This window comes from Rhipicephalus microplus, chromosome 9 (assembly GCF_043290135.1).
Source record: "Rhipicephalus microplus isolate Deutch F79 chromosome 9, USDA_Rmic, whole genome shotgun sequence".
Classification (NCBI taxonomy): domain Eukaryota; kingdom Metazoa; phylum Arthropoda; class Arachnida; order Ixodida; family Ixodidae; genus Rhipicephalus; species Rhipicephalus microplus.
In genome coordinates, this window is record NC_134708.1 from 132,901,386 (window position 1) to 132,915,853 (window position 14,468).

The 14,468-nt window shown below is 45.6% G+C and overlaps 1 pseudogene; it reads left to right on the forward strand.

Moving 5' to 3' along the window:
• Positions 1-7,750: 7,750 nt before the first annotated feature.
• The window catches only part of LOC119163075 (uncharacterized), a 392,637-nt pseudogene continuing 385,919 nt past the window's right edge, over positions 7,751-14,468 (forward strand).

Here is a 14,468-nt window from a genome sequence, read left to right on the forward strand (position 1 = left end):
GTCGTTGGTTCCGAGACGAGATAGCCTGCTCCGCTCTCTCTTTCCTTTCAGTGCTGCGGTACGCATCACTAAACTGTCGGCTGAACTCATGCCACGTCGCAAAGGAACCCTCGTTATTCTCGTACCACGTTTTGGCAGAGTCTTCTAACGCAAAGTAAACTCTCCGCAGCTTGCGAGCTTCATCCCATTCATTGATGTTGGCAACTCGATTGAAGTGGTCAAGCCAGTCGTCAACATCTTCATAAATGTCTCCATGAAATGAACGTGGTGTTTGCGGCGCATGAAAAACATGCGGGAGAAAAGAATAGGCGTCGTTGGTTTGACTTGCCTGGTTGTTAGTTGAAGTTGCCATCTCGTCTTGAGAGAGGGGACTGTGTTCGGGAGATAGTCCTTGCAGGCGGCGACTGCTTCTTGTCGTGGGAGCTGTAGCTGTCTCCAAGTAGCTCGGTGTGTCGGCGGAAATTCTGCAGCCGAGGCGCATTTACCCAGCACCTCCACCAGTACCGCGATCGTAATAACAGACAGCGACAAATCGACGTCTTGCTTGCCCTCAGACCAGGACGCAAAAGCCCTCTTCTTTCTTCACTTCCAAGGGATTCCACCTACAGTTGATGGCTCATACCCATTACCTGTGACAATATATATATATATATATATATATATATATATATATATATATATATATATATATATATATATATATATATATATATATATATATATATATTGTGTGTGTGTCTCAATATCTTCATGTGGTTTGCTTTGCTAATACGCACCTGAAGTAGCAGATTTATACTATGTGTAATTGAATTGCTGCTTTGCTCTGCGTTCGTGCCATCGTCGTTCGTGTAGCGTGCTGGTCTTGGAAGTTGATACTACGAATAAATTATTGAACGAATTCAAGCATTCCCGTCTGGGTTTGTGTAAATCAGCTAACTTTAGCAACGGTGGTCGATGTGAAGGCGTGGAGATACTTTTGTATCACCCGAAAAGCTAAAGCATTACAAAAAATCTGGTGGGGGTCAGAACCCCTTCATCCACATATAGTTACCATCCTGAGCGTCACCAAAGTGAACGTTGAAGGCCTTGAGGCATCTACTAGAGCACTGTGTGCTTAGTAAAACTCTTGACGCACACAAAATATCCTAGGTGTGAAGGTGTCATCACTCAGCGTGGAAATGCAGTTTATATAAACTATGTATCCTTCTTTTACCGACATTGTCCAAGTCCCGTCCTTCTGAGGCTATGCTTCTCAATCATGGTGCAGTGTATAATACTGAGCAAACACTTGTACTTGAGCAAATATAGGAATAGACGGCAGTGATGTCGTCAATCGTATGTTTTCATGAGTCTTTCTGTCATCGGAATTTTATAGCTGCCACCACAAACCGAATCACAGTAACCAAACTTGTAGTCAATTTGTAGCAACCCAATTTGTACTCACTTTGTAGTCAATTTGTATATTGCAGTCATGTTATATACTCCGAAAATATTGAGCCTGTAAAATATTCGGGAAAAAGTGAAATATTTCTGTCATTGATAGAATGGTGGCCTATAGCATGAAGCATACCTGCAAAATACGACGCAGTTCATTTGTAATCAAACATGCGCTGCAAATCAATATTATGATATATTTTGTAATGTGCCTAAAAATATAAACATCTTTCGATACTTATTGTGTGCTCTTAAGAAATCAATTAGAAATAAGTTTTTTAATTAACACAAATACCTCAATGTATTGTGTGAAACGTATGTGCATGTCCCGATTAAAATGTACAAAATTATGCTGTGCAAATCTGCAAACTTTACGTGCAAACGAATGCGGATGTCAAGATCATAACAACACAAGGCACGTATATGCATGCACAATATAAAGTTATACTCACTGTGGAGATATTCAAAACAAATAACGAAAAAATGAAATAATTACATTGCAAGTACTTTTGTTTTTTGTCCTTATCAAGCCTCAACAACAATTCTCTTGGTGTGAGAAAGATCCTATCACTGTTTCGGGACCATAGATTAATAAAGCTACATCTTTCAGTTCTCTCAAGCATAGAAACATGGTAGTGCTATGAACACCTTATTAATATCAAAACTAACTACAGCTGCAAAAATTGTGCGGATCCCTGGCCAAGGCAGGAGTGCATGGATACATGTGTTTATGTACGCGCACACATACAAACTACACGCATGAACATAATGAAGTATGTTTAAACACCTGCTCCCCCCTCCCCCTCTAGAAAAAAGTTCTGTACATTGTGCTGCCCCAGAAAAATGGAAAAAAATCAACCTGTAAAGAAACACGCATATTTATATACAAGCAGACGCTTACGGCAACGACGTAAGTACCAATATGATAAAAGAAAGTGTCATCAGAAACACTCATATTCGTAGGCTACGTAACAGTTTATTACGTGCTTCTAAACGATCCCACAACCACAGTATGCCTCAAGAAAAGCAAGAAAATCATCATCGTTAATGCGCTCAGTAAGAGTTAAAATCTCTTGAATTGGATTCGCGGCACATTCATAATAATACAGAAGTAGAACGAAAACAAAACAATAAGGCTTAACGTATAATATTATTTGTTATTTCAGTTCTGTGGACAATACCGTGCTTTTTAGTAATGCCGGCGATGATTCAAGAAAAAATCTGGAGGTGTAAAAGAAATACACGTTAAATTATTATTAAATAGAGGCCCGAAGAAAACAAATATAATGTTAGGCGGCCTGGCAAAAATGCGGAATTAAGGGTACTAACAGTAAAGTCACCCCTCCCCCTATGTTTCTCTCATTCACCAAAAAATAAGGTTAGGTTGATTCGCAATTAAACGTTAGTCACTTGCAACACATGCCCGGCAATCACACTGCCGATAACTTTCAAGCAGAAATTCAAAATATTCCAGTAATAACTTACGGGCCTAAAACACAGATAAACTACTGTAAGCGGCCTGAAAAACATCACGAGGCTTGAGTGGTACCACAAGATCCAAAAAACTTTACATATAGAGAAGGTAGACACACCCGCACACACGCATTGTTCATCTCACAATATTATTGTAATGAAATAAATCATGTAAGAAAACCTCTCCAGTGTGCCCGTTTCATCGGCAAGAACCCAAGTGAATAGAACATCCAGACACACTTTAGAAAAGAGAATACACAAAAAAAAATATTCAATAACAAATGCGCAGTAAAACCAGAACCGAAATATGATGAGACGTAGAGCAGCCAACATGAGGCCTTATATGAAGCGAGCGAGTCCAAAATGGAAGCACTGGGTCACTGGCTGCATGCTGTGGTTATTTCTAGCTGTCGAAAGCAGTGCCGGAGTCCAGCCGCGTATCCAACTCGCACATGATTTTGACTCCGCCAGACTTGTCCACACACCGGCACTTCAGCAAGAAAAACCTGCTCCCGCAATAATGATTATTTTTTCGTCAAGCTGACTATTCTCCCCCATACATTCCTTGGCGTTATTGTCTGTTAGATCTCATTAATATTGTGTCAAAACACGGAAAACCGAGCCCTTAGGTATACACTTCTTTCTCTTATTTATTAATGAGGGTCTCGTACTGGCAGACTTGGTGTCGTTAGGTTGTATACGAGGGACTATTGGTCAGCTGCCTACTCTTAACAAGTGCACGTGCTACGCGACGTCACACAGGCTCATAAAAGGGTGTTCTACACTCGCCGCTGTGGCTACAGATGGCGCTGACTGACACTCCCACGTTGGTTCTCTCTTGCCCACTCATATGGCGGAGCACCAGTGTCCTGGAGCCTTCCGGGCCTGGTATACGCAGATGATATTGTCCTGATGGCTGACAGTCTGGGTGACCTGCAGCACCTCTTTTCATTGTCGGCGAATCACCTAAGCAAACTTGGACTCTGCTTCAATGCCAAGAAATCAGTGGTGCTGGTGTTTGCAGGCACAGATATAACTGCGGCAGTGTTGCTGCTGGAGGATGGGCAGATTCTATGGAAGGAAGAGTACAGATACCTCGGTGTCCTACTCAGTACATCAGGGCAAGTTCTACACATTCAGCAGGAAAATGTCCGCCAAACATGACGCAAAGCGGTGAACGTCATGCGCAAACGAAGTCTTTGGGGCTGCAACCAATTCCTGCTGGTTCGGCAAATGAAGAAGTGTGTGCATGTCCCATGCTTGTCGTTTGCCAATGCTGTACTAACCTTCCAACCAGGAACTAGACAGTGGCTGGAACGAGGGCAGCGGGAGGTTGGTCGACTGGCCTTGCGATGCCACGGACGAGTTGCTATAGAGGCCATTCAAGGAGACGTTGGATGGTCTTCGTATGAGGCTTGAGAAGCCAGCAGCAAGATAGCCTACGAGGGCCGCCTGCGTCTCATGAATGACCACAGGTGGGCAAGACGCTTGTTCTGATACACCAGCCTGACTAGAATAACGACAAAGTGGACTGCGCGGGTGTACACCCAGCGCCGAAAGTTTGGTTTCTTCGCGAAACCCGGAGGCGCTGCGGTCACCGAGGTGAATGGACGCTCTTCACGTCGGCTCCGTCCTCATAGAATGATTTTGCAGCGAATACAGCCAGGCACCACTCGGATTTATATACCATCTGATTCTTCTCGTCACCGAGAATCCGAAGAGACCATATTCTAAGGTGAGTGGTCATTTTTCGAGATTTTAAGACCAAAAACCAGCTCCCGCCAAGAAGCGTCTACTATTCCTACGACCAGCGCTCCGTGTCGACTGGGGTGGCCTCACGATAGCCAGGCCTCGGCGTTCGCGCTATACAGGCCGTAATCATCAATAATGGAAGTATCACAGCAGAATGAAGACGCCACCCAACGAGAAGACGAAGACGTCACCCAACGGGAAGATTACACAGGCAACGGGTGGACAGAAGTTCGAAACAGAAAACGTGCCAAGAAAGCTAGCCAGCAACGCCGTGATAGCCCTAGCCCTACCCAAATGCCTAGAACGCGCGGTGCAAATCTGATATCCCGGATAACAAGAGCCAGCAAAATGCCAAGACTGCCGACAGGCGACTACAAGATACTTATAAGGCCAAGAGGAGGACTGCAGCTATCCAAGCTCAGCTTAATGGAGCTAGGCAAAGCTGTGTATGAAGCGGCCGAGATCCCTTATGAAGAAAGAGAGACGGACATGATTTGAATAATTTTCAGAACATCTTGGTCGTTAGCACCCCAAACCAAGACCATGCAGACAAGTACCAAAGCATCAAGAACATCAAAGCCAACGACAAGTTGTATGAAGTGGGAGCATACGAGACGGCCCCGGAACTCACTGCCAAAGGTGTAATCAAAGGAGTTCCTTTGAACGAAACCCCACGGGATATCACCGCAGCAATTATTACAGCCCGAAATCCTACGGCGATCGCAGCCAATCGTCTTGGCAGCACCACGACAGTGATAGTCCTTTTTGACGGCAGCAGAGCCCCGACGCACGTCATGTACAGAGGAGTGCTCACACGCTGTTCACTATGCAGGAAACAAGTTGGCTTTTGCAAACAATGCAACAGACATGGGCACAGGAGTGACCTGTATTGGATGCCAAACGACAAGCTATGTGCGGGTTGTGGAACACCTGATTCGAGCGAGGACCACCACTGTCAGCCACGATGTCAGCTGTGCGGCAAGGATCATCCCACGGCTGACAAACTGTGCAAGGCCAAGTTCAAGACACCCTACATCGTAAAACAACGCCAGTGGTTCCGACAACTTCAAGAGACGCTCGAGGAGAACTATCCCCCTACCATCAAGCCAACCGAACGCGGGAGGTCCAAATTCCGGACGAGGGCAACGCCTGGGTCCAGATAAAGGTCCTGGTCATGCGCAACGCCCCGCGGCCACACCTCCCAGTCTCCGGGACCGAGAAGACGCACTACATCACGTTCCAGATCCCGGTCTAAGCCAAAGGGTGGCAATGGACATCAAGGGAACCCGGCATTCACGGTGAGCTGGTCAGACGTGGCTAAAGGGATGCGCCCTGTGCCTTCGGGGGAGATGCGCATGATGTCAGTGATATAGCCGAGCTGAAAGAAGAAAACGCTGAGCTTAGAGAATTGATATCACAGCTTACTCGGGAAATTCAAAGTCTTAAAAACTGCACAAATAGAACTTCTAGTCAAATGCGTTCCGCGGCCCAAGAGCGCCTCTAAGAAATGCCAGATAACCGAATGGACGAGGAATGCATCTCGCCACCTCTTAAAAGAAAAGTTCAGGTGTCTAATGACAAAACTACGGCACAAACCTCGAACAATAATCAAACATTGTCTGAAATACAGAAAGCAGTTAAGGGACAGGCAGAGGCAACCAACAACCTCTTGCTTGCACTATTCATGATCATGAATAGACTAGATAAACTTGAAGCTAACGTAGCCAATCTCAAACCTAGGACACCTCCAGTACTTCCAGCTACCAACCTTCCGATGAGCTCTGAAGGCAATTCACACTTATCTGCGGGCACCACATCAGCGGCTATATCAACTAATGTCATAAGGCCTGCCTCCTTTCACCCTCCTTCCTCTTCGATAGCCAACTCAAAATAGAGAAGCCCAAAAAAGGGGACTTAATTATTTGGCTGTGAAATTGCAGGAGCTGTGAGGGGAAGAGAGCAGTCCTGCAACAGCACCTTAGAGACAGAACCAAACCGGATGTTCTAATTTTGCAGGAAACCCATTTTTTAGCTAAGCTACCGGGATATCAGGCGATCGCCCCCCCCCCCCCCCCAACAGGGGATATTAGAACACTAACCACTATAGTAAGGAAGGGACTCGTAGCAATCTGCCACGACACCCGCATCACAGAAATTGAGCATATACTCGTACAACTAGCCCCTACAAGAAAAAAATCTCCGAGCATATTTATTCTGAATTTGTACAGCAATCCCACACGCATACGACAACGCTTTCTTCTTCTCTTTAAGAAGGCCGTAGATATAGCGGGACTTAATCCACTCGTCACAGGTGGAGAATTTAACGCTCCACACAGTGCTTGGGGATACGGATACACAAGAGCCAAAGGAAAAACGCTATGGCGGGTTATTTAAAAAACAGGCCTAACTCTCATCACTGACCCCGACTCCCCTACGCGTATAGGAACTGGGCTTGCAAGAGACACCACTCCTGACTTAACGTTAGTTCGTAACGCGGAGACCGCTAAATGGAAAAATACATTCGATGATCTAGGGAGTGATCACAGAATGCTAGAAATCAAGATAGAAACCATGACTGCCGCAGAAATTCAGAGACAGATTAGATGGACCGATCGGGATAAGTTTGGGAAAGTCAGAAATGCAAAACAAAAAACAAGACCCTATCAGCAATATTGAAGATTGGATCAAAGATGTCAATAACGACGTCAGCGAGGCAACGCGAACTATCACTTCAAGTCCACCCCTAGAGCAGATTGATAGCCGTCTCGCACACATATGGGAGGCCAAGCAATCACTGCAGAATAGATGGCGGGGACAGAGGCACAACAGGCCCTTGCGCAAGCGCATAGCGAAGCTGAACAAACAGATCGAAGAACAGTGTAAGCAGCTAGGCATACAGCAATGGGACCAAGTTTGTAATAGTCTCGATGGCCAAATTAATGCTGGCCTGACATGGCGCATGCTCAAACACCTGCTAGACCCAGATAACACCAAATCAGCACACAAGCAAACCTTGCGTAAAGTGGTGCACCGGTATAACGGCAGTGAGGAGGACTTTATCGCTGAGGCTAGCAACACGTACATTCCCGCCATGCCCGTCGTAGAGCACGGACCATATACCGGAGGCTCGAACGAGCTCTTAGATGAGTTTACCATGGCTGAAATCAGGGCTGCGCTACAGAAGCTAAACACCAAATCTGCACCGGGGCCAGATGGGATCACCGACAGAACACTACAGAACCTTGACGACCAAGCCATAGAGAACATCACGCAGTATATTAACGAGCGCTGGACCGAGGGCACTATTCCGAAACAGTGGAAAAAAGCTAAAGTAATCCTCATCCCCAAGCCCGGGAAACCCCCCGATCTATCGAATTTGCGCCCCATATCGCTAGCGTCCTGTGCTGGGAAGCTGATGGAACACGATTTTTTGGGCAGAGTCAACACCTATCTTGAGGAAAACGAAATCTACCCAGATTCCACGTTGGGGTTCCGCACACGGCTCTCAACGCAAGACGTCATGCTGCCAATTAAGCAGCAGATTCTAGACAACAAAACAAGAGCTACCCGGGCGATCTTAAGATTAGACCTTAAAAAAAAGCCTTCGACAAAGCATCGCATACGGCAATAATACATCAGATCTGCCAATTAAGCTTAGGATCGAGAGCGTATAACTATGTCAAGGACTTCCTAACAGACAGAACGGCATCCATCGTAATGGTAGAACTGAGATCTGAGGAAAGGCTTATGGGCAGTGCTGGTACCCCGCAGGGTTCGGTCATATCGCCAATGCTGTTTAATCTCATAATGATAGGACTCCCGGCACGGCTGAACTCAATATACGGAATACATCATTCTATATATGCAGATGATATCACCATCTGGGCGTGTGAAGGTAGTGACGGAGAGATAGAGCAGAGACTACAGGAAGCCGTCACCACTATTGAGGAGTATCTTGAAGGTACTGGCCTCGAGTGCTCGCCAGAAAAATCTGAACTCCTCCTCTATCGCCCCACGCTTAAAGGCAGACCACCCAGGGGTACAACCGGGACCATGCTTACGAAGAGATCCAAATTCACACCAAAAACGGCAGGACTATTCCAATAGTGCAACAAATCAGAGTCCTTGGACTCATCATCGAGTCTAAGGGTACAAACGGTGAAACCGTCAAGAGGTTAGTAACCAAAGTCACCAACGCAATACGGCTAATCAAGAGAGTCACAACCAAACACCAGGGCATGAAATAGGCTAACGTCATCAGGCTTATTTATTCGTTCGCCATAAGTCATATTATATACGTAGCGGCGCATATCTAAACTGGTATATAGCCGAAAAACTCAAAATCAACGCACTCATACGAAAGGCGTACAAACAAGCTTTAGTCCTTCCAGATAGCACCAGCAACGAAAAACTGTTTCAACTGGGCTTACATAACACTTTAGAGGAACTGATAGAAGCGCAACAGATTGCCCAATTGGAGAGACTAGCCAGCACGCGCACAGGACGGAGTATCCTTGACAAGTTGGGGATAAATTACCATAGCCAACAAGGAAGTAAAGTATCGGTTCTAAAGGTGATCGGGGAAAAGATCCAGGTCCCCAATCTGCCCAAAAACATGCACCCCGATCTTAATCAGGGCATAAGAGAAAGCCGCGCTAGAACTCTATATACTTAAGGCCTACGGCAGAGACAAGGAGGGGTTGTTCGTAGACGCAGCGGAGTACCCTAGTCACAAATCCTACGTTGCAGCAGTAATAAACACCGACCGCAAATGCGTAAACGCGTGCTCCATACGCTCGGATAATTCAGAAATCGCGGAAGAGGTGGCTATTGCACAGGCCAAAGTGTAGGTATGTCATCAGCGACTCGCATTCGGCAATCCGTAACTATGCACGAAAAAGAATATCTCCCAAGGCAGCCAACATACTCCTCCGCAAGACAAATCTCATATCATCCGAGGAATTCGAAGAAAGGTATATTATATGGTTCCCAGCCCACACCCTGTGTGCGTCCCTCATTCCCAACCTCAACGAGGAGGCTCACCGCGTAGCATGAGGTCTCACTTACCGCACTCGCGATGGAGCTTCACATGAGGTACTGGATGGAGAGGAGTGGTGGGAGAGGGACAAAATGTTTAGGTTCTGCGACATTATCCAATTCTACCAAAAGTCGAGGCGCAGATTTCCACCACCTAGCTCCACATTAGACAGATCTCAGGAGGTAGACTGGAGGCGACTTCAAACTAGAACATTTGCCAACCCGAAGCACCTAAATCGCATCTACCCCGATTTATACCCAGATGACTCGTGTAAGCTATGTAGCATGAGACGCGCCACCCTAGAGCATATGTTATCGGAATGCACAAAGATACAGGACGCCAATGCAGTCTCCCCAGAACAGCTTGGGGCGCGGTGGAGAGCCGCGCTGATCAGCTCAGATCGGACAGATCAAATATGGGCCATCCAGCGAGCACGCGAGTCGGCTGAGAGACAGGGTCTCTCCACCGCCCCTGGCGCGGCTTAGGCCCACGCCTCAATCCGCTTGTTAAATAAAGTTTGCTCACTCACTCGCGAAACCCGTGCAGGCAGCAAGCACAGAGTGCGGATGGGCCTGTGCCGTCCAAGAACAGGTACGGGAGGAAGAGAACGAGCAGTGGCGGAGGGCGATGCGTTTCAAGGCAACCTTGATGGTATATCGAAGTTGCAAGACTGAAATAGAAAAGGAGCGCATATACGACAACAATGGCGGTAGTGGCCTTCTGTTCGAAGCGCGGGCTGAGGGCACTACGAACCCTTGTGTACCGTCGCCGATTCGACGAGAATACCGATGACACGAGTGCAATGTGCCGGCTGTGCGGGCAGGAAGAAGAAACCATCCCCCATCTAGTGCTACGATGTATGTGTTTGGGCCCAAACCAACGAAAGGGCACCACACTGCCCGAGGATCTGGGGTTTGTTCACGAAGATGACCCGCGGCCACCCACAGGCGATGGAGCGGCTGGTACAGTGAACTATGCGGCAGTGCGCACCACCAAAACAAGGCTGGTGCAGTGGTGGCACACGACGCAGCGGCAATGAATTATGTGGACACAATTGAAGGTGTGCAGATGCGAGTGTGTACGCCTGTGGAGCGTTTTGTTTATTTACCTTTTAAGTGTTTTTTTTTTACTCTGGCTAGGGCAGATTAATCTGGCCCACCCGATATAAAGGGGTCAGCCTCAAATCATCATCATCATCAACAACGTTTAAAATTCACATATAAACCCGATATGTGGCTGGAAGGATGGCCGCCGTGATAGCTCAGTGGCTAGAGCATCGAACGCGTTATTCGAAGGTCGTAGGTGCGATTCCTGCTCACGGCAAGTTATTTTTTCAGCCACTTTCCTTTATTTTTATTTACATTACATTGGTTCTAATAACTTCCCCTATACATTCCTTGGCATTATTGTCTGTTAGATCTCATCATTATTGTGTCAAAACACGGAAAAACGAGCCCTTAGGTATACACTTCGTTTCCCTTATATATATATATATATATATATATATATATATATATATATATATATATATATATATATATATATATATATATATATATATATATATATATATATATATATATATATATATATATATATATATATATATATATATATATATATATATATATGATGAAATAGATGATCAGAGTTTCTTCCGTCTACCGTAATAAAAGTTATAAACTTCGAGAATAGTGCAGTATAGGAAACAAAACAATAAAATATTTATTTAATCCTAACAGTTTCGGCTGGTGGACCAGCCTTCTTCGGAGGATGTAAGTGAAATGATACAAGTTCCCGTAGCAGAGGGTCACCCTCACAGTTTAAAGACCCTCCACCAAAAAAAAAAGACAAGCGGGCGAACGAGGTAGCAACAGACAACAAGAAGCAGAAGAAGGACAGGAACTAGAGTTGCTACCTCGTTCGCCCGCTTGTCTTTTTTTTTTTTGGGGGGGGGGGGGGGGGGGTCTTTAAACTGTGAGGGTGACCCTCTAATACGGGAACTTGTATCATTTCACTTACATCCTCCGAAGAAGGCTGGTCCACCAGCCGAAACTGTTAGGATTAAATAAATATTTTATTGTTTTGTTTCCTATACTGCACTATTCTCGAAGTTTATATATATATATATATATATATATATATATATATATATATATATATATATATATATATATATATATATATATATATATATATATATATATATATATATATATATATATATATATATCCTCAAGTTCATCGCCACAATAGCAATATTCATGCAATGCCCCTTAGAACAGCCACTATTTTTCCGCGGTGCATTTATCGTCCGATAACGTTAGACTTGAACTAGCTTTGATACCAAGCTCGTACTGTCGAAAAGGTGAAATCTACAGTGCGCATTTGTAGAGACACGCTATATACAGCTTCGCCCACTGTAAACTCTTGGCGCAGCGCTATCTAGGATTTTTTTTTTTTTTTGAGGGGGTGGAGTGTGCAGCAGAACGACTAACTTTGGCAATTTGTGGTCGCTGTGAATGCATGTGAACATTTTAGTATAACCTGAATGGTTAAAATACGAAAAAAATTCGTGGTGCAGGGGGTTCAGATTTCGTTCCTCTCCGCTTTCTACTTACGGCCTCATGGTTCTGCTTGCGTTGGACACGGTATTTTTTTTTTTCCATCTTACAGCTTTCTGAGCACAGCTAACTTCCGAAAAATTGGCTCAGTTATTCTAAGTACTGCATACGCCTAACCATGGTGTTAGATGCGCCTAACCAACGAAGAAAGAGTCAAGACAGAAGAAATCAGAATAAGCCACGCCCTTTCTAAATAATTTTCGATCTCTCAAAAGGGCTTTTATGGAGGTCAAATTCAGTACTGTGGCGCTTCAGCCTTTAAGGGTTATGACATGTGTTAGACATCAACTTTGGGCCCGTACGAAGAAATCTGCATCAAACAAGCGCGCTGGAGGAGCCGAAGCGCATAGCATGCAGTTCCTGCGCGCGGCACGTGGCCCTTTCAGCGCCGCCGCTACGGGCAACGCGGAAGGGATCAGGCGGCGAGGCGCGGTCTCGCCACTCGACACTTCTAGTACACTCTAGCACAGTCACAGCGAAAACTAGAAGAGCGGCCTTTCAGAATATTTTCGAAACTCACAGGGCGTAACTACTGCAAGAACACTTGCTTGATACCCACTGGGTCATTATTCATAAATTTATTTGGGTAGTAGGCCGGCATTCGCTATGCTATTTTCGCCATTCTTCTGAAAAGCGTGGTAGTTGCTAAACACTTGCAAATAATTTTGTGCCAATTGCTCATGCTGTGTCTGACGACGATGAGGAATTATGGCTGAAGTGGGTTTGCGCCACAGTTAATAGGGGAACAAGAACAAGCTTTTGTAATGGGTTGGAGCATTGGACGACCTATACAGGTTACCCTAATCGCATTTTCCGATGACTGGTTGTTCTTTCGCTGTTTAAAAACGCTTTGGGAATCATAAGAACGCGATTGCTTTCGCGACATCAAGCCTGCTTAAGGCAAATTTGAGAGCAGGTTACAAGCACCGGCGTAACTCAATGGTGTACTAGGCTGGCACCCGGTGGACCAGGGTTGGAGCGTTTCTGCGTCGTTGGTGCTAAGGTTTTTTTTTCTAGTTTCGCGCGATGCGGTTACGGACACCGGCGGCGGCGGACAACTACACGTGACCCGAGTTAATTAATATTGTGATCTCATAACACCTTTCGTTGCAAAACAAAGATGACTCAACGCCACACGTTTGCTTGTGCTGAAATTTCTTTATTGTGGCGTCGGATCGCGTTGCTTCCTCGCAGGCGAAAGGTAGCTGGCCGCGGACCGCCTCATCCTCATCGACGTAAAAGATGTTACTCGAGAAAAAGCGAAAATCATGGTGTTGTGCGCGCAAACATCGAGCCTCTTCGGCAAACCGCATTAGATTTACTTCAAGTTGAAGAACCTGTCTCTATAGCGAGCCCAAGGTTGAAGAAGACAACTGTTCATGTGTAGCGGGTCTCTTGGAAAGGTGCTAGCATTTTAGCGATGCGTTGCTACATTGCTAAGAGCGAGGCCTTAACAATTTTCGAGGTACTACGCTGTGACTCGCGCTGCCGATTGCATGTATCCCATGAGTTCCATTGCCCTGTCAAAAGCTAAATAGCATGCCCGGTGCACTTGATTTTAAAATAGAGCTATGCTTGTGGGCCAGTGTATCTAGTGATAAGGCTAATCGTGGTTTCGATTGTTGTAGGAGAGCTTCTAAATTCGCTTCGTTCGCGATATCGTTATGAAGTTTATAATGAATAAGGCCGCGTGCTTCTGAACACTCGCTTGTTCGTGTTGGTAGTAGCTGATATTCAAAGAAGTTATATATGCAAACACATAACGCACGTATACACGCACCGGCATGATATTGTCTCGGGGTCGTGACGTCGACGAAGGGAGCGGACTGTAGGTCGAAGATGAAGCTGTCTATTTGGCGGAGGTTGTGGTCGGTGAACGGGAAGTAAGATTACAGCAAAACACAGTGGCACTGATGGTGGCGAACAGAGCGCCGGCCGTTGATCAACTCAGAAGTGGTGAAGCGCATCAGCATTTGTTTATATGTGCCGTCGAATAGTGGTGGTAGAGCATCGAACGCGTTATTTGAAGGTCGCAGGTTCGGTTCCTGCCCACGGCAAGCTATCTTTTCACCCACTTTTCTTTCTTCTCATTTACATTCCATTGGTTCAAATACATTCCCCTATACATTCCTTGGCATTACTGTCTG